The 25,000-nt window shown below is 34.5% G+C and overlaps 1 non-coding gene across 1 annotated transcript; it reads left to right on the forward strand.

Annotated features, from left to right (window-relative positions):
- Positions 1 to 22,224: 22,224 nt before the first annotated feature.
- LOC143260100 (small subunit ribosomal RNA) lies at positions 22,225 to 24,145 on the forward strand. The gene has a single exon (XR_013034190.1). It is a non-coding gene; the product is annotated as a small subunit ribosomal RNA (ribosomal RNA).
- The last annotated feature ends 855 nt before the right edge of the window (positions 24,146 to 25,000 follow it).

The raw sequence follows: 25,000 nt of genomic DNA on the forward strand, positions 1-25,000 counted from the left end.
GCGATATAGAACGATCAAGCGTTGCACTAACGCGATTTAGAAGGATCAAGCGTTGCACTAACGCGATTTAGAAGGATCAAGCGTTGCACTATCGCGATTTAGAAAGATCAGACGTTGCAAAACCATGATATAGAAAGATCAGACGTTGCATTCGGCGAAAATTAACCTTCCTATTGGTCAGTCGCGTTTCCGTGCCCAACCGAGCACAGGCCGGAATGCCGCTGATGTTGGCTCTATTTTCCAAAGCAACACGCCGCTGGCACTTTGTGTTTTTCGAGGTTACGGAAAGCAATACGCCGCTGGTACGAAACAATACGCCGCTGGAAAAAAAAGCAATACGCCGCTGGTACGAACCAATACGCCGCTGGAAAAAAAGCAATACGCCGCTGGAAAAAAAGCAATACGCCGCTGGTACGAACCAATACGCCGCTGGAAAAAAAAGCAATACGCCGCTGGTACGAAACAATACGCCGCTGGTAAAAAAGCAATACGCCGCTGGTACGAAGCAATACGCCGCTGGTACTTGGTTATAAAATTTTCATTACAAGATAGAAAGCAATATGCCGCTGGTTATATTAATGTAATCTTATGGAAAGCATTACGCCGCTGGAACTTTGACCATTGCAATAATCGATCGGAAGCTATACACAGCAAGGAATACGAATATTATACCAAGAGATCGAAAACAATACGCTGTTCGGACGTTTTGACTAGCTGTCGCACAGTGCAGACGCGTCGACCCGTCGCTCCGCATTTCGAGCGCAATTTCAGTGGTTTTTCAGTTCAGAAAATTACAGAGAGTGTTTGGTTGTGTTGCAGGAGTCAAACTGAATGATTTGATGCATAAAGTTTAATTAAACTCCCATTAGTTTGCCGGGAAACATCGATTATTCCGATCTAGAAAGAGACAGAGACAGTCGATCCGCGTTATGTTAAATATCTCCAGGTTACCGATTCCACAAAATTATAAAAAGTATACGGCTGTGTAGCGGGGATCAAAACGAGTAATTTCATGTATAAAGTTTAAATAATCTCCCAATAGTTTGCCGGGAAACATCGATAATTCCGATCTAGAAAGAGACAGAGACAGTCGATCCGCGTTATGTTAAATATTTCAAGGTTCCCGATTCCACAAAATTATAAAAAGTATACGGCTGTGTAGCGGGGACCAAAACGAGTAATTTCATGTATAAAGTTTAAATAATCTCCCAATAGTTTGCCGGGAAACATCGATAATTCCGATCTAGAAAGAGACAGAGACAGTCGATCCGCGTTATGTTAAATATCTCAAGGTTACCGATTCCACAAAATTATAAAAAGTATACGGCTGTGTAGCGGGGACCAAAACGAGTAATTTCATGTATAAAGTTTAATTAATCTCCCAATAGTTTGCCGGGAAACATCGATTATTCCGATCTAGAAAGAGACAGAGACAGTCGATCCGCGTTATGTTAAATATCTCCAGGTTACCGATTCCACAAAATTATAAAAAGTATACGGCTGTGTAGCGGGGATCAAAACGAGTAATTTCATGTATAAAGTTTAAATAATCTCCCAATAGTTTGCCGGGAAACATCGATAATTCCGATCTAGAAAGAGACAGAGACAGTCGATCCGCGTTATGTTAAATATCTCAAGGTTACCGATTCCACAAAATTATAAAAAGTATACGGCTGTGTAGCGGGGATCAAAACGAGTAATTTCGTGTATAAAGTTTAATTAATCTCCGAATAGTTTTCCGGGAAACATCGATAATTCCGATCTAGAAAGAGACAGAGACAGTCGATCCGCGTTATGTTAAATATTTCAAGGTTCCCGATTCCACAAAATTATAAAAAGTATACGGCTGTGTAGCGGGGACCAAAACGAGTAATTTCATGTATAAAGTTTAATTAATCTCCCAATAGTTTGCCGGGAAACATCGATTATTCCGATCTAGAAAGAGACAGAGACAGTCGATCCGCGTTATGTTAAATATTTCAAGGTTCCCGATTCCACAAAATTATAAAAAGTATACGGCTGTGTAGCGGGGATCAAAACGAGTAATTTCGTGTATAAAGTTTAATTAATATCCCATTACTTTGCCGGGAAACATCAATACTTCGATCGCGCGAGTGAGACAGAGAAACGAACAGTCTTTTTTTCGATTTACGGCTAAAATAAATTTTTCTCATTTTATTCAATAACATATTCTTGCTTAGATAACTTTTTTACATAGGGATTAAGCATTTAGAACGATATAATGTTTAAAATAAGGGCACTTTACTCTTGACATTTTACGGTTTTTTCAATTTTCTGAAAAATCCTACCATTAGATTTTTTTAAAAATACGATATTCTTGCTTAACTAACGTTTCTACATAGGGATTAAGCATTTAGAACGAAATCTAATGTCAGAAAATGGCACTTTACTCTTGACATTTTTCGGTTTTTTCAATTTTCTGGAAAATCCTATCATTAGATTTTTTTAAAAATACGATATTCTTGCTTAACTAACGTTTTTACATAGGGATTAAGCATTTAGAACGAAATCTAATGTAGGAAAATGGTACTTTACTCTTGATCGGTACGTTGGGACTTTGAAAATATTCGGGCGTTCCAATCGCTCGTCTGTTGCATCATAGCGCGTCTCGGCGCAATCGACCGATTCGCTCGATCCATTATTTTCGATTTACGGCTAAAATAAATTTTTCTCATTTTATTCAATAACATATTCCTGCTTAAATAACTTTTTTACATATGGATTAAGCATTTAGAACGATACATTGTTTAAAATAAGGGCACTTTACTCTTGACATTTTACGGTTTTTTCAATTTTCTGGAAAATCCTATCATTAGATTTTTTTAAAAATACGATATTCTTGCTTAACTAACGTTTCTACATAGGGATTAAGCATTTAGAACGAAATCTAATGTCAGAAAATGGCACTTTACTCTTGACATTTTTCGGTTTTTTCAATTTTCTGGAAAATCCTATCATTAGATTTTTTTAAAAATACGATATTCTTGCTTAACTAACGTTTTTACATAGGGATTAAGCATTTAGAACGAAATCTAATGTAGGAAAATGGTACTTTACTCTTGACATTTTTCGGTTTTTTCAATTTTCTGGAAAATCCTATCATTAGATTTTTTTAAAAATACGATATTCTTGCTTAACTAACGTTTTTACATAGGGATTAAGCATTTAGAACGAAATCTAATGTAGGAAAATGGTACTTTACTCTTGACCGGTACGTTGGGACTTTGAAAATATTCGGGCGTTCCAATCGCTCGTCTGTTGCATCATAGCGCGTCTCGGCGCAATCGACCGATTCGCTCGACCCATTATTTTCGATTTACGGCTAAAATAAATTTTTCTCATTTTATTCAATAACATATTCTTGCTTAGATAACTTTTTTACATAGGGATTAAGCATTTAGAACGATATAATGTTTAAAATAAGGGCACTTTACTCTTGACATTTTACGGTTTTTTCAATTTTCTGAAAAATCCTACCATTAGATTTTTTTAAAAATACGATATTCTTGCTTAACTAACGTTTCTACATAGGGATTAAGCATTTAGAACGAAATCTAATGTCAGAAAATGGCACTTTACTCTTGACATTTTTCGGTTTTTTCAATTTTCTGGAAAATCCTATCATTAGATTTTTTTAAAAATACGATATTCTTGCTTAACTAACGTTTTTACATAGGGATTAAGCATTTAGAACGAAATCTAATGTAGGAAAATGGTACTTTACTCTTGACATTTTTCGGTTTTTTCAATTTTCTGGAAAATCCTATCATTAGATTTTTTTAAAAATACGATATTCTTGCTTAACTAACGTTTTTACATAGGGATTAAGCATTTAGAACGAAATCTAATGTAGGAAAATGGTACTTTACTCTTGACCGGTACGTTGGGACTTTGAAAATATTCGGGCGTTCCAATCGCTCGTCTGTTGCATCATAGCGCGTCTCGGCGCAATCGACCGATTCGCTCGACCCATTATTTTCGATTTACGGCTAAAATAAATTTTTCTCATTTTATTCAATAACATATTCTTGCTTAGATAACTTTTTTACATAGGGATTAAGCATTTAGAACGATATAATGTTTAAAATAAGGGCACTTTACTCTTGACATTTTACGGTTTTTTCAATTTTCTGAAAAATCCTACCATTAGATTTTTTTAAAAATACGATATTCTTGCTTAACTAACGTTTCTACATAGGGATTAAGCATTTAGAACGAAATCTAATGTCAGAAAATGGCACTTTACTCTTGACATTTTTCGGTTTTTTCAATTTTCTGGAAAATCCTATCATTAGATTTTTTTAAAAATACGATATTCTTGCTTAACTAACGTTTTTACATAGGGATTAAGCATTTAGAACGAAATCTAATGTAGGAAAATGGTACTTTACTCTTGATCGGTACGTTGGGACTTTGAAAATATTCGGGCGTTCCAATCGCTCGTCTGTTGCATCATAGCGCGTCTCGGCGCAATCGACCGATTCGCTCGACCCATTATTTTCGATTTACGGCTAAAATAAATTTTTCTCATTTTATTCAATAACATATTCTTGCTTAGATAACTTTTTTACATAGGGATTAAGCATTTAGAACGATATAATGTTTAAAATAAGGGCACTTTACTCTTGACATTTTACGGTTTTTTCAATTTTCTGAAAAATCCTACCATTAGATTTTTTTAAAAATACGATATTCTTGCTTAACTAACGTTTCTACATAGGGATTAAGCATTTAGAACGAAATCTAATGTCAGAAAATGGCACTTTACTCTTGACATTTTTCGGTTTTTTCAATTTTCTGGAAAATCCTATCATTAGATTTTTTTAAAAATACGATATTCTTGCTTAACTAACGTTTTTACATAGGGATTAAGCATTTAGAACGAAATCTAATGTAGGAAAATGGTACTTTACTCTTGACCGGTACGTTGGGACTTTGAAAATATTCGGGCGTTCCAATCGCTCGTCTGTTGCATCATAGCGCGTCTCGGCGCAATCGACCGATTCGCTCGACCCATTATTTTCGATTTACGGCTAAAATAAATTTTTCTCATTTTATTCAATAACATATTCTTGCTTAGATAACTTTTTTACATAGGGATTAAGCATTTAGAACGATATAATGTTTAAAATAAGGGCACTTTACTCTTGACATTTTACGGTTTTTTCAATTTTCTGAAAAATCCTACCATTAGATTTTTTTAAAAATACGATATTCTTGCTTAACTAACGTTTCTACATAGGGATTAAGCATTTAGAACGAAATCTAATGTCAGAAAATGGCACTTTACTCTTGACATTTTTCGGTTTTTTCAATTTTCTGGAAAATCCTATCATTAGATTTTTTTAAAAATACGATATTCTTGCTTAACTAACGTTTTTACATAGGGATTAAGCATTTAGAACGAAATCTAATGTAGGAAAATGGTACTTTACTCTTGACATTTTTCGGTTTTTTCAATTTTCTGGAAAATCCTATCATTAGATTTTTTTAAAAATACGATATTCTTGCTTAACTAACGTTTTTACATAGGGATTAAGCATTTAGAACGAAATCTAATGTAGGAAAATGGTACTTTACTCTTGACCGGTACGTTGGGACTTTGAAAATATTCGGGCGTTCCAATCGCTCGTCTGTTGCATCATAGCGCGTCTCGGCGCAATCGACCGATTCGCTCGACCCATTATTTTCGATTTACGGCTAAAATAAATTTTTCTCATTTTATTCAATAACATATTCTTGCTTAGATAACTTTTTTACATAGGGATTAAGCATTTAGAACGATATAATGTTTAAAATAAGGGCACTTTACTCTTGACATTTTACGGTTTTTTCAATTTTCTGAAAAATCCTACCATTAGATTTTTTTAAAAATACGATATTCTTGCTTAACTAACGTTTCTACATAGGGATTAAGCATTTAGAACGAAATCTAATGTCAGAAAATGGCACTTTACTCTTGACATTTTTCGGTTTTTTCAATTTTCTGGAAAATCCTATCATTAGATTTTTTTAAAAATACGATATTCTTGCTTAACTAACGTTTTTACATAGGGATTAAGCATTTAGAACGAAATCTAATGTAGGAAAATGGTACTTTACTCTTGACATTTTTCGGTTTTTTCAATTTTCTGGAAAATCCTATCATTAGATTTTTTTAAAAATACGATATTCTTGCTTAACTAACGTTTTTACATAGGGATTAAGCATTTAGAACGAAATCTAATGTAGGAAAATGGTACTTTACTCTTGACCGGTACGTTGGGACTTTGAAAATATTCGGGCGTTCCAATCGCTCGTCTGTTGCATCATAGCGCGTCTCGGCGCAATCGACCGATTCGCTCGACCCATTATTTTCGATTTACGGCTAAAATAAATTTTTCTCATTTTATTCAATAACATATTCTTGCTTAGATAACTTTTTTACATAGGGATTAAGCATTTAGAACGATATAATGTTTAAAATAAGGGCACTTTACTCTTGACATTTTACGGTTTTTTCAATTTTCTGAAAAATCCTACCATTAGATTTTTTTAAAAATACGATATTCTTGCTTAACTAACGTTTCTACATAGGGATTAAGCATTTAGAACGAAATCTAATGTCAGAAAATGGCACTTTACTCTTGACATTTTTCGGTTTTTTCAATTTTCTGGAAAATCCTATCATTAGATTTTTTTAAAAATACGATATTCTTGCTTAACTAACGTTTTTACATAGGGATTAAGCATTTAGAACGAAATCTAATGTAGGAAAATGGTACTTTACTCTTGACATTTTTCGGTTTTTTCAATTTTCTGGAAAATCCTATCATTAGATTTTTTTAAAAATACGATATTCTTGCTTAACTAACGTTTTTACATAGGGATTAAGCATTTAGAACGAAATCTAATGTAGGAAAATGGTACTTTACTCTTGACCGGTACGTTGGGACTTTGAAAATATTCGGGCGTTCCAATCGCTCGTCTGTTGCATCATAGCGCGTCTCGGCGCAATCGACCGATTCGCTCGACCCATTATTTTCGATTTACGGCTAAAATAAATTTTTCTCATTTTATTCAATAACATATTCTTGCTTAGATAACTTTTTTACATAGGGATTAAGCATTTAGAACGATATAATGTTTAAAATAAGGGCACTTTACTCTTGACATTTTACGGTTTTTTCAATTTTCTGAAAAATCCTACCATTAGATTTTTTTAAAAATACGATATTCTTGCTTAACTAACGTTTCTACATAGGGATTAAGCATTTAGAACGAAATCTAATGTCAGAAAATGGCACTTTACTCTTGACATTTTTCGGTTTTTTCAATTTTCTGGAAAATCCTATCATTAGATTTTTTTAAAAATACGATATTCTTGCTTAACTAACGTTTTTACATAGGGATTAAGCATTTAGAACGAAATCTAATGTAGGAAAATGGTACTTTACTCTTGATCGGTACGTTGGGACTTTGAAAATATTCGGGCGTTCCAATCGCTCGTCTGTTGCATCATAGCGCGTCTCGGCGCAATCGACCGATTCGCTCGACCCATTATTTTCGATTTACGGCTAAAATAAATTTTTCTCATTTTATTCAATAACATATTCTTGCTTAGATAACTTTTTTACATAGGGATTAAGCATTTAGAACGATATAATGTTTAAAATAAGGGCACTTTACTCTTGACATTTTACGGTTTTTTCAATTTTCTGAAAAATCCTACCATTAGATTTTTTTAAAAATACGATATTCTTGCTTAACTAACGTTTCTACATAGGGATTAAGCATTTAGAACGAAATCTAATGTCAGAAAATGGCACTTTACTCTTGACATTTTTCGGTTTTTTCAATTTTCTGGAAAATCCTATCATTAGATTTTTTTAAAAATACGATATTCTTGCTTAACTAACGTTTTTACATAGGGATTAAGCATTTAGAACGAAATCTAATGTAGGAAAATGGTACTTTACTCTTGACCGGTACGTTGGGACTTTGAAAATATTCGGGCGTTCCAATCGCTCGTCTGTTGCATCATAGCGCGTCTCGGCGCAATCGACCGATTCGCTCGACCCATTATTTTCGATTTACGGCTAAAATAAATTTTTCTCATTTTATTCAATAACATATTCTTGCTTAGATAACTTTTTTACATAGGGATTAAGCATTTAGAACGATATAATGTTTAAAATAAGGGCACTTTACTCTTGACATTTTACGGTTTTTTCAATTTTCTGAAAAATCCTACCATTAGATTTTTTTAAAAATACGATATTCTTGCTTAACTAACGTTTCTACATAGGGATTAAGCATTTAGAACGAAATCTAATGTCAGAAAATGGCACTTTACTCTTGACATTTTTCGGTTTTTTCAATTTTCTGGAAAATCCTATCATTAGATTTTTTTAAAAATACGATATTCTTGCTTAACTAACGTTTTTACATAGGGATTAAGCATTTAGAACGAAATCTAATGTAGGAAAATGGTACTTTACTCTTGACATTTTTCGGTTTTTTCAATTTTCTGGAAAATCCTATCATTAGATTTTTTTAAAAATACGATATTCTTGCTTAACTAACGTTTTTACATAGGGATTAAGCATTTAGAACGAAATCTAATGTAGGAAAATGGTACTTTACTCTTGACCGGTACGTTGGGACTTTGAAAATATTCGGGCGTTCCAATCGCTCGTCTGTTGCATCATAGCGCGTCTCGGCGCAATCGACCGATTCGCTCGACCCATTATTTTCGATTTACGGCTAAAATAAATTTTTCTCATTTTATTCAATAACATATTCTTGCTTAGATAACTTTTTTACATAGGGATTAAGCATTTAGAACGATATAATGTTTAAAATAAGGGCACTTTACTCTTGACATTTTACGGTTTTTTCAATTTTCTGAAAAATCCTACCATTAGATTTTTTTAAAAATACGATATTCTTGCTTAACTAACGTTTCTACATAGGGATTAAGCATTTAGAACGAAATCTAATGTCAGAAAATGGCACTTTACTCTTGACATTTTTCGGTTTTTTCAATTTTCTGGAAAATCCTATCATTAGATTTTTTTAAAAATACGATATTCTTGCTTAACTAACGTTTTTACATAGGGATTAAGCATTTAGAACGAAATCTAATGTAGGAAAATGGTACTTTACTCTTGACATTTTTCGGTTTTTTCAATTTTCTGGAAAATCCTATCATTAGATTTTTTTAAAAATACGATATTCTTGCTTAACTAACGTTTTTACATAGGGATTAAGCATTTAGAACGAAATCTAATGTAGGAAAATGGTACTTTACTCTTGACCGGTACGTTGGGACTTTGAAAATATTCGGGCGTTCCAATCGCTCGTCTGTTGCATCATAGCGCGTCTCGGCGCAATCGACCGATTCGCTCGACCCATTATTTTCGATTTACGGCTAAAATAAATTTTTCTCATTTTATTCAATAACATATTCTTGCTTAGATAACTTTTTTACATAGGGATTAAGCATTTAGAACGATATAATGTTTAAAATAAGGGCACTTTACTCTTGACATTTTACGGTTTTTTCAATTTTCTGAAAAATCCTACCATTAGATTTTTTTAAAAATACGATATTCTTGCTTAACTAACGTTTCTACATAGGGATTAAGCATTTAGAACGAAATCTAATGTCAGAAAATGGCACTTTACTCTTGACATTTTTCGGTTTTTTCAATTTTCTGGAAAATCCTATCATTAGATTTTTTTAAAAATACGATATTCTTGCTTAACTAACGTTTTTACATAGGGATTAAGCATTTAGAACGAAATCTAATGTAGGAAAATGGTACTTTACTCTTGATCGGTACGTTGGGACTTTGAAAATATTCGGGCGTTCCAATCGCTCGTCTGTTGCATCATAGCGCGTCTCGGCGCAATCGACCGATTCGCTCGATCCATTATTTTCGATTTACGGCTAAAATAAATTTTTCTCATTTTATTCAATAACATATTCCTGCTTAAATAACTTTTTTACATATGGATTAAGCATTTAGAACGATACATTGTTTAAAATAAGGGCACTTTACTCTTGACATTTTACGGTTTTTTCAATTTTCTGGAAAATCCTATCATTAGATTTTTTTAAAAATACGATATTCTTGCTTAACTAACGTTTCTACATAGGGATTAAGCATTTAGAACGAAATCTAATGTCAGAAAATGGCACTTTACTCTTGACATTTTTCGGTTTTTTCAATTTTCTGGAAAATCCTATCATTAGATTTTTTTAAAAATACGATATTCTTGCTTAACTAACGTTTTTACATAGGGATTAAGCATTTAGAACGAAATCTAATGTAGGAAAATGGTACTTTACTCTTGACATTTTTCGGTTTTTTCAATTTTCTGGAAAATCCTATCATTAGATTTTTTTAAAAATACGATATTCTTGCTTAACTAACGTTTTTACATAGGGATTAAGCATTTAGAACGAAATCTAATGTAGGAAAATGGTACTTTACTCTTGACCGGTACGTTGGGACTTTGAAAATATTCGGGCGTTCCAATCGCTCGTCTGTTGCATCATAGCGCGTCTCGGCGCAATCGACCGATTCGCTCGACCCATTATTTTCGATTTACGGCTAAAATAAATTTTTCTCATTTTATTCAATAACATATTCTTGCTTAGATAACTTTTTTACATAGGGATTAAGCATTTAGAACGATATAATGTTTAAAATAAGGGCACTTTACTCTTGACATTTTACGGTTTTTTCAATTTTCTGAAAAATCCTACCATTAGATTTTTTTAAAAATACGATATTCTTGCTTAACTAACGTTTCTACATAGGGATTAAGCATTTAGAACGAAATCTAATGTCAGAAAATGGCACTTTACTCTTGACATTTTTCGGTTTTTTCAATTTTCTGGAAAATCCTATCATTAGATTTTTTTAAAAATACGATATTCTTGCTTAACTAACGTTTTTACATAGGGATTAAGCATTTAGAACGAAATCTAATGTAGGAAAATGGTACTTTACTCTTGACATTTTTCGGTTTTTTCAATTTTCTGGAAAATCCTATCATTAGATTTTTTTAAAAATACGATATTCTTGCTTAACTAACGTTTTTACATAGGGATTAAGCATTTAGAACGAAATCTAATGTAGGAAAATGGTACTTTACTCTTGACCGGTACGTTGGGACTTTGAAAATATTCGGGCGTTCCAATCGCTCGTCTGTTGCATCATAGCGCGTCTCGGCGCAATCGACCGATTCGCTCGACCCATTATTTTCGATTTACGGCTAAAATAAATTTTTCTCATTTTATTCAATAACATATTCTTGCTTAGATAACTTTTTTACATAGGGATTAAGCATTTAGAACGATATAATGTTTAAAATAAGGGCACTTTACTCTTGACATTTTACGGTTTTTTCAATTTTCTGAAAAATCCTACCATTAGATTTTTTTAAAAATACGATATTCTTGCTTAACTAACGTTTCTACATAGGGATTAAGCATTTAGAACGAAATCTAATGTCAGAAAATGGCACTTTACTCTTGACATTTTTCGGTTTTTTCAATTTTCTGGAAAATCCTATCATTAGATTTTTTTAAAAATACGATATTCTTGCTTAACTAACGTTTTTACATAGGGATTAAGCATTTAGAACGAAATCTAATGTAGGAAAATGGTACTTTACTCTTGACCGGTACGTTGGGACTTTGAAAATATTCGGGCGTTCCAATCGCTCGTCTGTTGCATCATAGCGCGTCTCGGCGCAATCGACCGATTCGCTCGACCCATTATTTTCGATTTACGGCTAAAATAAATTTTTCTCATTTTATTCAATAACATATTCTTGCTTAGATAACTTTTTTACATAGGGATTAAGCATTTAGAACGATATAATGTTTAAAATAAGGGCACTTTACTCTTGACATTTTACGGTTTTTTCAATTTTCTGAAAAATCCTATCATTAGATTTTTTTAAAAATACGATAATCTTGCTTAACTAACGTTTCTACATAGGGATTAAGCATTTAGAACGAAATCTAATGTCAGAAAATGGCACTTTACTCTTGACATTTTTCGGTTTTTTCAATTTTTTGGAAAATCCTATCATTAGATTTTTTTTAAAATACGATATTCTTGCTTAACTAACGTTTTTACATAGGGATTAAGCATTTAGAACGAAATCTAATGTAGGAAAATGGTACTTTACTCTTGACCGGTACGTTGGGACTTTGAAAACATTCGGGCGTTCCAATCGCTCGTCTGTTGCATCATAGCGCGTCTCGGCGCAATCGACCGATTCGCTCGACCCATTATTTTCGATTTACGGCTAAAATAAATTTTTCTCATTTTATTCAATAACATATTCTTGCTTAGATAACTTTTTTACATAGGGATTAAGCATTTAGAACGATATAATGTTTAAAATAAGGGCACTTTACTCTTGACATTTTACGGTTTTTTCAATTTTCTGAAAAATCCTACCATTAGATTTTTTTAAAAATACGATATTCTTGCTTAACTAACGTTTCTACATAGGGATTAAGCATTTAGAACGAAATCTAATGTCAGAAAATGGCACTTTACTCTTGACATTTTTCGGTTTTTTCAATTTTCTGGAAAATCCTATCATTAGATTTTTTTAAAAATACGATATTCTTGCTTAACTAACGTTTTTACATAGGGATTAAGCATTTAGAACGAAATCTAATGTAGGAAAATGGTACTTTACTCTTGACCGGTACGTTGGGACTTTGAAAATATTCGGGCGTTCCAATCGCTCGTCTGTTGCATCATAGCGCGTCTCGGCGCAATCGACCGATTCGCTCGACCCATTATTTTCGATTTACGGCTAAAATAAATTTTTCTCATTTTATTCAATAACATATTCTTGCTTAGATAACTTTTTTACATAGGGATTAAGCATTTAGAACGATATAATGTTTAAAATAAGGGCACTTTACTCTTGACATTTTACGGTTTTTTCAATTTTCTGAAAAATCCTATCATTAGATTTTTTTAAAAATACGATAATCTTGCTTAACTAACGTTTCTACATAGGGATTAAGCATTTAGAACGAAATCTAATGTCAGAAAATGGCACTTTACTCTTGACATTTTTCGGTTTTTTCAATTTTCTGGAAAATCCTATCATTAGATTTTTTTTAAAATACGATATTCTTGCTTAACTAACGTTTTTACATAGGGATTAAGCATTTAGAACGAAATCTAATGTAGGAAAATGGTACTTTACTCTTGACCGGTACGTTGGGACTTTGAAAATATTCGGGCGTTCCAATCGCTCGTCTGTTGCATCATAGCGCGTCTCGGCGCAATCGACCGATTCGCTCGACCCATTATTTTCGATTTACGGCTAAAATAAATTTTTCTCATTTTATTCAATAACATATTCTTGCTTAGATAACTTTTTTACATAGGGATTAAGCATTTAGAACGATATAATGTTTAAAATAAGGGCACTTTACTCTTGACATTTTACGGTTTTTTCAATTTTCTGAAAAATCCTACCATTAGATTTTTTTAAAAATACGATATTCTTGCTTAACTAACGTTTCTACATAGGGATTAAGCATTTAGAACGAAATCTAATGTCAGAAAATGGCACTTTACTCTTGACATTTTTCGGTTTTTTCAATTTTCTGGAAAATCCTATCATTAGATTTTTTTAAAAATACGATATTCTTGCTTAACTAACGTTTTTACATAGGGATTAAGCATTTAGAACGAAATCTAATGTAGGAAAATGGTACTTTACTCTTGACCGGTACGTTGGGACTTTGAAAATATTCGGGCGTTCCAATCGCTCGTCTGTTGCATCATAGCGCGTCTCGGCGCAATCGACCGATTCGCTCGACCCATTATTTTCGATTTACGGCTAAAATAAATTTTTCTCATTTTATTCAATAACATATTCTTGCTTAGATAACTTTTTTACATAGGGATTAAGCATTTAGAACGATATAATGTTTAAAATAAGGGCACTTTACTCTTGACATTTTACGGTTTTTTCAATTTTCTGAAAAATCCTATCATTAGATTTTTTTAAAAATACGATAATCTTGCTTAACTAACGTTTCTACATAGGGATTAAGCATTTAGAACGAAATCTAATGTCAGAAAATGGCACTTTACTCTTGACATTTTTCGGTTTTTTCAATTTTCTGGAAAATCCTATCATTAGATTTTTTTTAAAATACGATATTCTTGCTTAACTAACGTTTTTACATAGGGATTAAGCATTTAGAACGAAATCTAATGTAGGAAAATGGTACTTTACTCTTGACCGGTACGTTGGGACTTTGAAAATATTCGGGCGTTCCAATCGCTCGTCTGTTGCATCATAGCGCGTCTCGGCGCAATCGACCGATTCGCTCGACCCATTATTTTCGATTTACGGCTAAAATAAATTTTTCTCATTTTATTCAATAACATATTCTTGCTTAGATAACTTTTTTACATAGGGATTAAGCATTTAGAACGATATAATGTTTAAAATAAGGGCACTTTACTCTTGACATTTTACGGTTTTTTCAATTTTCTGAAAAATCCTATCATTAGATTTTTTTAAAAATACGATAATCTTGCATAACTAACGTTTCTACATAGGGATTAAGCATTTAGAACGAAATCTAATGTCAGAAAATGGCACTTTACTCTTGACATTTTTCGGTTTTTTCAATTTTCTGGAAAATCCTATCATTAGATTTTTTTAAAAATACGATATTCTTGCTTAACTAACGTTTTTACATAGGGATTAAGCATTTAGAACGAAATCTAATGTAGGAAAATGGTACTTTACTCTTGATCGGTACGTTGGGACTTTGAAAATATTCGGGCGTTCCAATCGCTCGTCTGTTGCATCATAGCGCGTCTCGGCGCAATCGACCGATTCGCTCGACCCATTATTTTCGATTTACGGCTAAAATAAATTTTTCTCATTTTATTCAATAACATATTCTTGCTTAGATAACTTTTTTACATAGGGATTAAGCATTTAGAACGATATAATGTTTAAAATAAGGGCACTTTACTCTTGACATTTTACGGTTTTTTCAATTTTCTGAAAAATCCTACCATTAGATTTTTTTAAAAATACGATATTCTTGCTTAACTAACGTTTCTACATAGGGATTAAGCATTTAGAACGAAATCTAATGTCAGAAAATGGCACTTTACTCTTGACATTTTTCGGTTTTTTCAATTTTCTGGAAAATCCTATCATTAGATTTTTTTAAAAATACGATATTCTTGCTTAACTAACGTTTTTACATAGGGATTAAGCATTTAGAACGAAATCTAATGTAGGAAAATGGTACTTTACTCTTGATCGGTACGTTGGGACTTTGAAAATATTCGGGCGTTCCAATCGCTCGTCTGTTGCATCATAGCGCGTCTCGGCGCAATCGACCGATTCGCTCGACCCATTATTTTCGATTTACGGCTAAAATAAATTTTTCTCATTTTATTCAATAACATATTCTTGCTTAGATAACTTTTTTACATAGGGATTAAGCATTTAGAACGATATAATGTTTAAAATAAGGGCACTTTACTCTTGACATTTTACGGTTTTTTCAATTTTCTGAAAAATCCTACCATTAGATTTTTTTAAAAATACGATATTCTTGCTTAACTAACGTTTCTACATAGGGATTAAGCATTTAGAACGAAATCTAATGTCAGAAAATGGCACTTTACTCTTGACATTTTTCGGTTTTTTCAATTTTCTGGAAAATCCTATCATTAGATTTTTTTAAAAATACGATATTCTTGCTTAACTAACGTTTTTACATAGGGATTAAGCATTTAGAACGAAATCTAATGTAGGAAAATGGTACTTTACTCTTGACCGGTACGTTGGGACTTTGAAAATATTCGGGCGTTCCAATCGCTCGTCTGTTGCATCATAGCGCGTCTCGGCGCAATCGACCGATTCGCTCGACCCATTATTTTCGATTTACGGCTAAAATAAATTTTTCTCATTTTATTCAATAACATATTCTTGCTTAGATAACTTTTTTACATAGGGATTAAGCATTTAGAACGATATAATGTTTAAAATAAGGGCACTTTACTCTTGACATTTTACGGTTTTTTCAATTTTCTGAAAAATCCTACCATTAGATTTTTTTAAAAATACGATATTCTTGCTTAACTAACGTTTCTACATAGGGATTAAGCATTTAGAACGAAATCTAATGTCAGAAAATGGCACTTTACTCTTGACATTTTTCGGTTTTTTCAATTTTCTGGAAAATCCTATCATTAGATTTTTTTAAAAATACGATATTCTTGCTTAACTAACGTTTTTACATAGGGATTAAGCATTTAGAACGAAATCTAATGTAGGAAAATGGTACTTTACTCTTGACCGGTACGTTGGGACTTTGAAAATATTCGGGCGTTCCAATCGCTCGTCTGTTGCATCATAGCGCGTCTCGGCGCAATCGACCGATTCGCTCGACCCATTATTTTCGATTTACGGCTAAAATAAATTTTTCTCATTTTATTCAATAACATATTCTTGCTTAGATAACTTTTTTACATAGGGATTAAGCATTTAGAACGATATAATGTTTAAAATAAGGGCACTTTACTCTTGACATTTTACGGTTTTTTCAATTTTCTGAAAAATCCTATCATTAGATTTTTTTAAAAATACGATAATCTTGCTTAACTAACGTTTCTACATAGGGATTAAGCATTTAGAACGAAATCTAATGTCAGAAAATGGCACTTTACTCTTGACATTTTTCGGTTTTTTCAATTTTCTGGAAAATCCTATCATTAGATTTTTTTTAAAATACGATATTCTTGCTTAACTAACGTTTTTACATAGGGATTAAGCATTTAGAACGAAATCTAATGTAGGAAAATGGTACTTTACTCTTGACCGGTACGTTGGGACTTTGAAAACATTCGGGCGTTCCAATCGCTCGTCTGTTGCATCATAGCGCGTCTCGGCGCAATCGACCGATTCGCTCGACCCATTATTTTCGATTTACGGCTAAAATAAATTTTTCTCATTTTATTCAATAACATATTCTTGCTTAGATAACTTTTTTACATAGGGATTAAGCATTTAGAACGATATAATGTTTAAAATAAGGGCACTTTACTCTTGACATTTTACGGTTTTTTCAATTTTCTGAAAAATCCTACCATTAGATTTTTTTAAAAATACGATATTCTTGCTTAACTAACGTTTCTACATAGGGATTAAGCATTTAGAACGAAATCTAATGTCAGAAAATGGCACTTTACTCTTGACATTTTTCGGTTTTTTCAATTTTCTGGAAAATCCTATCATTAGATTTTTTTAAAAATACGATATTCTTGCTTAACTAACGTTTTTACATAGGGATTAAGCATTTAGAACGAAATCTAATGTAGGAAAATGGTACTTTACTCTTGACCGGTACGTTGGGACTTTGAAAATATTCGGGCGTTCCAATCGCTCGTCTGTTGCATCATAGCGCGTCTCGGCGCAATCGACCGATTCGCTCGACCCATTATTTTCGATTTACGGCTAAAATAAATTTTTCTCATTTTATTCAATAACATATTCTTGCTTAGATAACTTTTTTACATAGGGATTAAGCATTTAGAACGATATAATGTTTAAAATAAGGGCACTTTACTCTTGACATTTTACGGTTTTTTCAATTTTCTGAAAAATCCTATCATTAGATTTTTTTAAAAATACGATAATCTTGCTTAACTAACGTTTCTACATAGGGATTAAGCATTTAGAACGAAATCTAATGTCAGAAAATGGCACTTTACTCTTGACATTTTTCGGTTTTTTCAATTTTCTGGAAAATCCTATCATTAGATTTTTTTAAAAATACGATATTCTTGCTTAACTAACGTTTTTACATAGGGATTAAGCATTTAGAACGAAATCTAATGTAGGAAAATGGTACTTTACTCTTGACCGGTACGTTGGGACTTTGAAAATATTCGGGCGTTCCAATCGCTCGTCTGTTGCATCATAGCGCGTCTCGGCGCAATCGACCGATTCGCTCGACCCATTATTTTCGATTTACGGCTAAAATAAATTTTTCTCATTTTATTCAATAACATATTCTTGCTTAGATAACTTTTTTACATAGGGATTAAGCATTTAGAACGATATAATGTTTAAAATAAGGGCACTTTACTCTTGACATTTTACGGTTTTTTCAATTTTCTGAAAAATCCTATCATTAGATTTTTTTAAAAATACGATAATCTTGCATAACTAACGTTTCTACATAGGGATTAAGCATTTAGAACGAAATCTAATGTCAGAAAATGGCACTTTACTCTTGACATTTTTCGGTTTTTTCAATTTTCTGGAAAATCCTATCATTAGATTTTTTTAAAAATACGATATTCTTGCTTAACTAACGTTTTTACATAGGGATTAAGCATTTAGAACGAAATCTAATGTAGGAAAATGGTACTTTACTCTTGATCGGTACGTTGGGACTTTGAAAATATTCGGGCGTTCCAATCGCTCGTCTGTTGCATCATAGCGCGTCTCGGCGCAATCGACCGATTCGCTCGACCCATTATTTTCGATTTACGGCTAAAATAAATTTTTCTCATTTTATTCAATAACATATTCTTGCTTAGATAACTTTTTTACATAGGGATTAAGCATTTAGAACGATATAATGTTTAAAATAAGGGCACTTTACTCTTGACATTTTACGGTTTTTTCAATTTTCTGAAAAATCCTACCATTAGATTTTTTTAAAAATACGATATTCTTGCTTAACTAACGTTTCTACATAGGGATTAAGCATTTAGAACGAAATCTAATGTCAGAAAATGGCACTTTACTCTTGACATTTTTCGGTTTTTTCAATTTTCTGGAAAATCCTATCATTAGATTTTTTTAAAAATACGATATTCTTGCTTAACTAACGTTTTTACATAGGGATTAAGCATTTAGAACGAAATCTAATGTAGGAAAATGGTACTTTACTCTTGATCGGTACGTTGGGACTTTGAAAATATTCGGGCGTTCCAATCGCTCGTCTGTTGCATCATAGCGCGTCTCGGCGCAATCGACCGATTCGCTCGACCCATTATTTTCGATTTACGGCTAAAATAAATTTTTCTCATTTTATTCAATAACATATTCTTGCTTAGATAACTTTTTTACATAGGGATTAAGCATTTAGAACGATATAATGTTTAAAATAAGGGCACTTTACTCTTGACATTTTACGGTTTTTTCAATTTTCTGAAAAATCCTACCATTAGATTTTTTTAAAAATACGATATTCTTGCTTAACTAACGTTTCTACATAGGGATTAAGCATTTAGAACGAAATCTAATGTCAGAAAATGGCACTTTACTCTTGACATTTTTCGGTTTTTTCAATTTTCTGGAAAATCCTATCATTAGATTTTTTTAAAAATACGATATTCTTGCTTAACTAACGTTTTTACATAGGGATTAAGCATTTAGAACGAAATCTAATGTAGGAAAATGGTACTTTACTCTTGACCGGTACGTTGGGACTTTGAAAATATTCGGGCGTTCCAATCGCTCGTCTGTTGCATCATAGCGCGTCTCGGCGCAATCGACCGATTCGCTCGACCCATTATTTTCGATTTACGGCTAAAATAAATTTTTCTCATTTTATTCAATAACATATTCTTGCTTAGATAACTTTTTTACATAGGGATTAAGCATTTAGAACGATATAATGTTTAAAATAAGGGCACTTTACTCTTGACATTTTACGGTTTTTTCAATTTTCTGAAAAATCCTACCATTAGATTTTTTTAAAAATACGATATTCTTGCTTAACTAACGTTTCTACATAGGGATTAAGCATTTAGAACGAAATCTAATGTCAGAAAATGGCACTTTACTCTTGACATTTTTCGGTTTTTTCAATTTTCTGGAAAATCCTATCATTAGATTTTTTTAAAAATACGATATTCTTGCTTAACTAACGTTTTTACATAGGGATTAAGCATTTAGAACGAAATCTAATGTAGGAAAATGGTACTTTACTCTTGACCGGTACGTTGGGACTTTGAAAATATTCGGCCGTACGCGGCGCGTCTCGGCGCTTCGAACAGCTCCGGTGTCCCCATTATTTTCGATTTACGGCTAAAATAAATTTTTCTAATTTTTTTCAATAACATATTCTTGCTTAAATAACTTTTTTACATAGGGATTAAGCATTTAGAACGATACATTGTTTAAAATAATGGCACTTTACTCTTGACATTTTACGGTTTTTTCAATTTTCTGAAAAATCCTATCATTAGATTTTTTTAAAAATACGATATTCTTGCTTAACTAACGTTTCTACATAGGGATTAAGCATTTAGAACGAAATCTAATGTCAGAAAATGGCACTTTACTCTTGACATTTTTCGGTTTTTTCAATTTTCTGGAAAATCCTATCATTAGATTTTTTTAAAAATACGATATTCTTGCTTAACTAACGTTTTTACATAGGGATTAAGCATTTAGAACGAAATCTAATGTAGGAAAATGGTACTTTACTCTTGATCGGTACGTTGGGACTTAGAAAATATTCGGCCGTACGCGGCGCGTCTCGGCGCTTCGAACAGCTCCGGTGTCCCCATTATTTTCGATTTACGGCTAAAATAAATTTTTCTAATTTTTTTCGATTACATATTCTTGCTTAAATAACTTTTTTACATAGGGATTAAGCATTTAGAACGACATGTTGTTTAAAATAATGGTACTTTACTCTTGTGATTTTTCGGTTTTTTTTGATTATTTTGAAAAATAAATTTTTGTAATTTTTTTAAATGCGATATTCGTGATCAGTGAACGATTTCACATATGGATTAAGCATTTAGAATCGTGCGGACGCGTTATTAAAAAAGTTTACTCGATGCGATGGGACTTTAAAAAGTTTGTGAAAATTTTCATATTGGGAAAAAATGTGTAATTTTTTGTCTAGTTTACGGTAGTGTAATTTATTTTAATGTTTACTATAAAAATTTTTTTCGTTCGTTCACGCGCTATGTTACAACAGCACGGCCGGGCGGTCTGTTGCCGCAGCGGTTTACACTCATAAGCGCGCGTGCTATTCGGCCGGCGGCGCCGGCGTCCTTGCCGGCCGTTCGGTATCTATAAGAGATACACGGTCCGTGCGAGGCGGACGGAGCAGAGCGGGTTTTGGGCCAATTCTACGATCTCGGTCGAGAAGCTGTCTCAGAGCTCCTTCGGGGCTTCGGTCCTGACTGTTTCGTGCCGTTTACGTTACGGACTTTTCTCCACACAGCGTGGCCACGGGTCGGTGTCTTTGACCGAATGGCCCATATGTGGCAAGCCCTACGGGGTTGGTTACCCGTATGCACTTTGTATGTATACTCGTACTCACTGAGCAATCGACTCTTCTGTCCGAGCGATGGAAAAATTTTTTAAAATGCATCTGTAAGATTTGGAAGCAAATCGTACCAATTGAAAACTGTGGCTAAAATGAAATAGCCCAGTGGAGAGAGAAAACTATCAAAAAACTGATTTTTTAAATCAAGAGGTGTCAGAAATCGAAATGCCTAGCGCGAGCGGAAGAACACGCTTTCTCGCCAGTCCAGCATGTGTCCTGTCCGTTCTTCCTCGGCTTGCCGATTTTGCCCAGATCAGAGGTTTCGTGCTTCCGGCGGTCAGAAGATCAGCGTGAGCGTACGCGCTTCCACGACTATGGCATCACCCATGTACTTTTTCCTTTGAATATATTTGAGTACATAAAAAATATTAAAACATATAGAGAGAACTGTGTCTTGGATCTTAAAAATTTGTCAATAGCGATGATATATTATTACTTAACTTGAAGTATTTGTACGTTTTAGCTGGGACGTACATTTATCTTACAAGATGTTAATAGCGAGACTCTTGAAGATAAAATTATCTTGTGATTTTATGAAGGCAAAGATAGAAACGTACGAAGCTGGCGTACGTAGAAAAATGTGATTTTATGATAGAACAAAAATATAATACGTACGTTTTTGGGCGTACGGTAAAATATCTGTATGGTAGAAAAATGAAAGAAATTGAGCGTTAAAGAAGATATGTTACAAGCGCGGAATGTGGCAAAACTTGTACATATTTGAAAGAGAAAAATGGTGTGTCGACCTGACATATATATATGAAACAGGCGACGATGGAAAAGGATTTAAATTTTGTCCATTTTATATATACATATTGTATAGTTCCCTGGTTGATCCTGCCAGTAGTCATATGCTTGTCTCAAAGATTAAGCCATGCATGTCTCAGTACATGCCGTATTAAGGTGAAACCGCGAATGGCTCATTAAATCAGTTATGGTTTCTTAGATCGTACTAAAATTTACTTGGATAACTGTGGTAATTCTAGAGCTAATACATGCAAAACAGAGTTCCGACCAGAGATGGTAGGAACGCTTTTATTAGATCAAAACCAATCGGTGGCGGGTGTTTACACTCGTCCATCGTTTGCTTTGGTGACTCTGAATAACTTTGTGCTGATCGCATGGTCTTATAGCACCGGCGACGCATCTTTCAAATGTCTGCCTTATCAACTGTCGATGGTAGGTTCTGCGCCTACCATGGTTGTAACGGGTAACGGGGAATCAGGGTTCGATTCCGGAGAGGGAGCCTGAGAAACGGCTACCACATCCAAGGAAGGCAGCAGGCGCGCAAATTACCCACTCCCGGCACGGGGAGGTAGTGACGAAAAATAACGATACGGGACTCATCCGAGGCCCCGTAATCGGAATGAGTACACTTTAAATCCTTTAACGAGGATCCATTGGAGGGCAAGTCTGGTGCCAGCAGCCGCGGTAATTCCAGCTCCAATAGCGTATATTAAAGTTGTTGCGGTTAAAAAGCTCGTAGTTGAATCTGTGTGTCACAGTGTCGGTTCATCGCTCGCGGTGTTTAACTGGCATTATGTGGTACGTCCTACCGGTGGGCTTTGCTCTTCACGGGGCGGTCCAACTAATATCCCATCGCGGTGCTCTTCACTGAGTGTCGAGGTGGGCCGGTACGTTTACTTTGAACAAATTAGAGTGCTCAAAGCAGGCTACCTTCGCCTGAATACTGTGTGCATGGAATAATGGAATAGGACCTCGGTTCTATTTTGTTGGTTTTCGGAACCCCGAGGTAATGATTAATAGGGACAGATGGGGGCATTCGTATTGCGACGTTAGAGGTGAAATTCTTGGATCGTCGCAAGACGGACAGAAGCGAAAGCATTTGCCAAAAATGTTTTCATTAATCAAGAACGAAAGTTAGAGGTTCGAAGGCGATCAGATACCGCCCTAGTTCTAACCATAAACGATGCCAGCTAGCGATCCGCCGAAGTTCCTACGATGACTCGGCGGGCAGCTTCCGGGAAACCAAAGCTTTTGGGTTCCGGGGGAAGTATGGTTGCAAAGCTGAAACTTAAAGGAATTGACGGAAGGGCACCACCAGGAGTGGAGCCTGCGGCTTAATTTGACTCAACACGGGAAACCTCACCAGGCCCGGACACCGGAAGGATTGACAGATTGATAGCTCTTTCTTGATTCGGTGGGTGGTGGTGCATGGCCGTTCTTAGTTGGTGGAGCGATTTGTCTGGTTAATTCCGATAACGAACGAGACTCTAGCCTGCTAAATAGACGTAATTATGGTATCTCGAAGGCTCTCGGCTTCTGCCGGTGGGGTTTTTACTACCAACGTACAAACAAATCTTCTTAGAGGGACAGGCGGCTTCTAGCCGCACGAGATTGAGCAATAACAGGTCTGTGATGCCCTTAGATGTTCTGGGCCGCACGCGCGCTACACTGAAGGAATCAGCGTGTGTTCCCTGGCCGAAAGGCCCGGGTAACCCGCTGAACCTCCTTCGTGCTAGGGATTGGGGCTTGCAATTATTCCCCATGAACGAGGAATTCCCAGTAAGCGCGAGTCATAAGCTCGCGTTGATTACGTCCCTGCCCTTTGTACACACCGCCCGTCGCTACTACCGATTGAATGATTTAGTGAGGTCTTCGGACTGGTGCGCGGCAATGTTTCGGCATTGCCGATGATGCCGGGAAGATGACCAAACTTGATTATTTAGAGGAAGTAAAAGTCGTAACAAGGTTTCCGTAGGTGAACCTGCGGAAGGATCATTACAATGTTCCAATATATCTCAAAGAGAGAGGAGAGGAGGAGAGAAAATGAATTCGATTAGTTTGTGGATAAGAATTCATATAAAAAAAAAAGATATTGTTGAGCCCGCCAGATCATTCGTGCGTGATTTACACGGCCAGACGTGTGTACTACACGTATTAGGCCTTTGATCTGCGTTGCGTAGGCCACAACAAATCTTTCAAAGAGAGAGAGATATATGTGTTGTTGGGGTTTGTGATTATGAAGGTGCCCCAACGCACAAAAATATATAAAAATGTACAAAGTTGGGATGTGGTGTGGTGGAGAAGAGTTGGGCCCGACCAGATCATTCGTGCGTGATTTACACGGCAGACGTGTGTACTACACGTATTAGGCCTTTGATCTGCGTTGCGTAGGCCATCTTCCTTCCAAGACACACACGTGTTGGGGTTTGTGTGATTTTATGATAGTGCCTCAACACGGAAAAATAAGCGTACGAGAAGAGTTGGGCCCGACCAGATCATTCGTGCGTGATTTATACACGGCCAGACGCGTATTATATTACACGTATTAGGCCTTTGATCTGCGTTGCGTAGGCCATCTTCTCGATAGAGAGAAAGCCAATGTATTCTTTTTTCTTTCTTTACACACACACACACACAGTTGTAGTAGGACAGGGAGGGATGCGAGCGTGCTAATCACGCTTCCTCAAGTCTTCGCTGTGGTGTAAAAAAAAAAAAGAAAAAAAGGAATCGTTGGGAAAGTCCAAAGGACGAAAATATCGGGCAGTCTGAAGATAACTTAATGCTCGTTTACATTGGTATCAAGAGAGACCGGCTTGTGTAGCTCGTTTCAATGCTGTGTCGTTGTCATTGACA

Source organism: Megalopta genalis, chromosome 9, assembly GCF_051020955.1.
Source record: "Megalopta genalis isolate 19385.01 chromosome 9, iyMegGena1_principal, whole genome shotgun sequence".
Classification (NCBI taxonomy): Eukaryota; Metazoa; Arthropoda; class Insecta; order Hymenoptera; family Halictidae; genus Megalopta; species Megalopta genalis.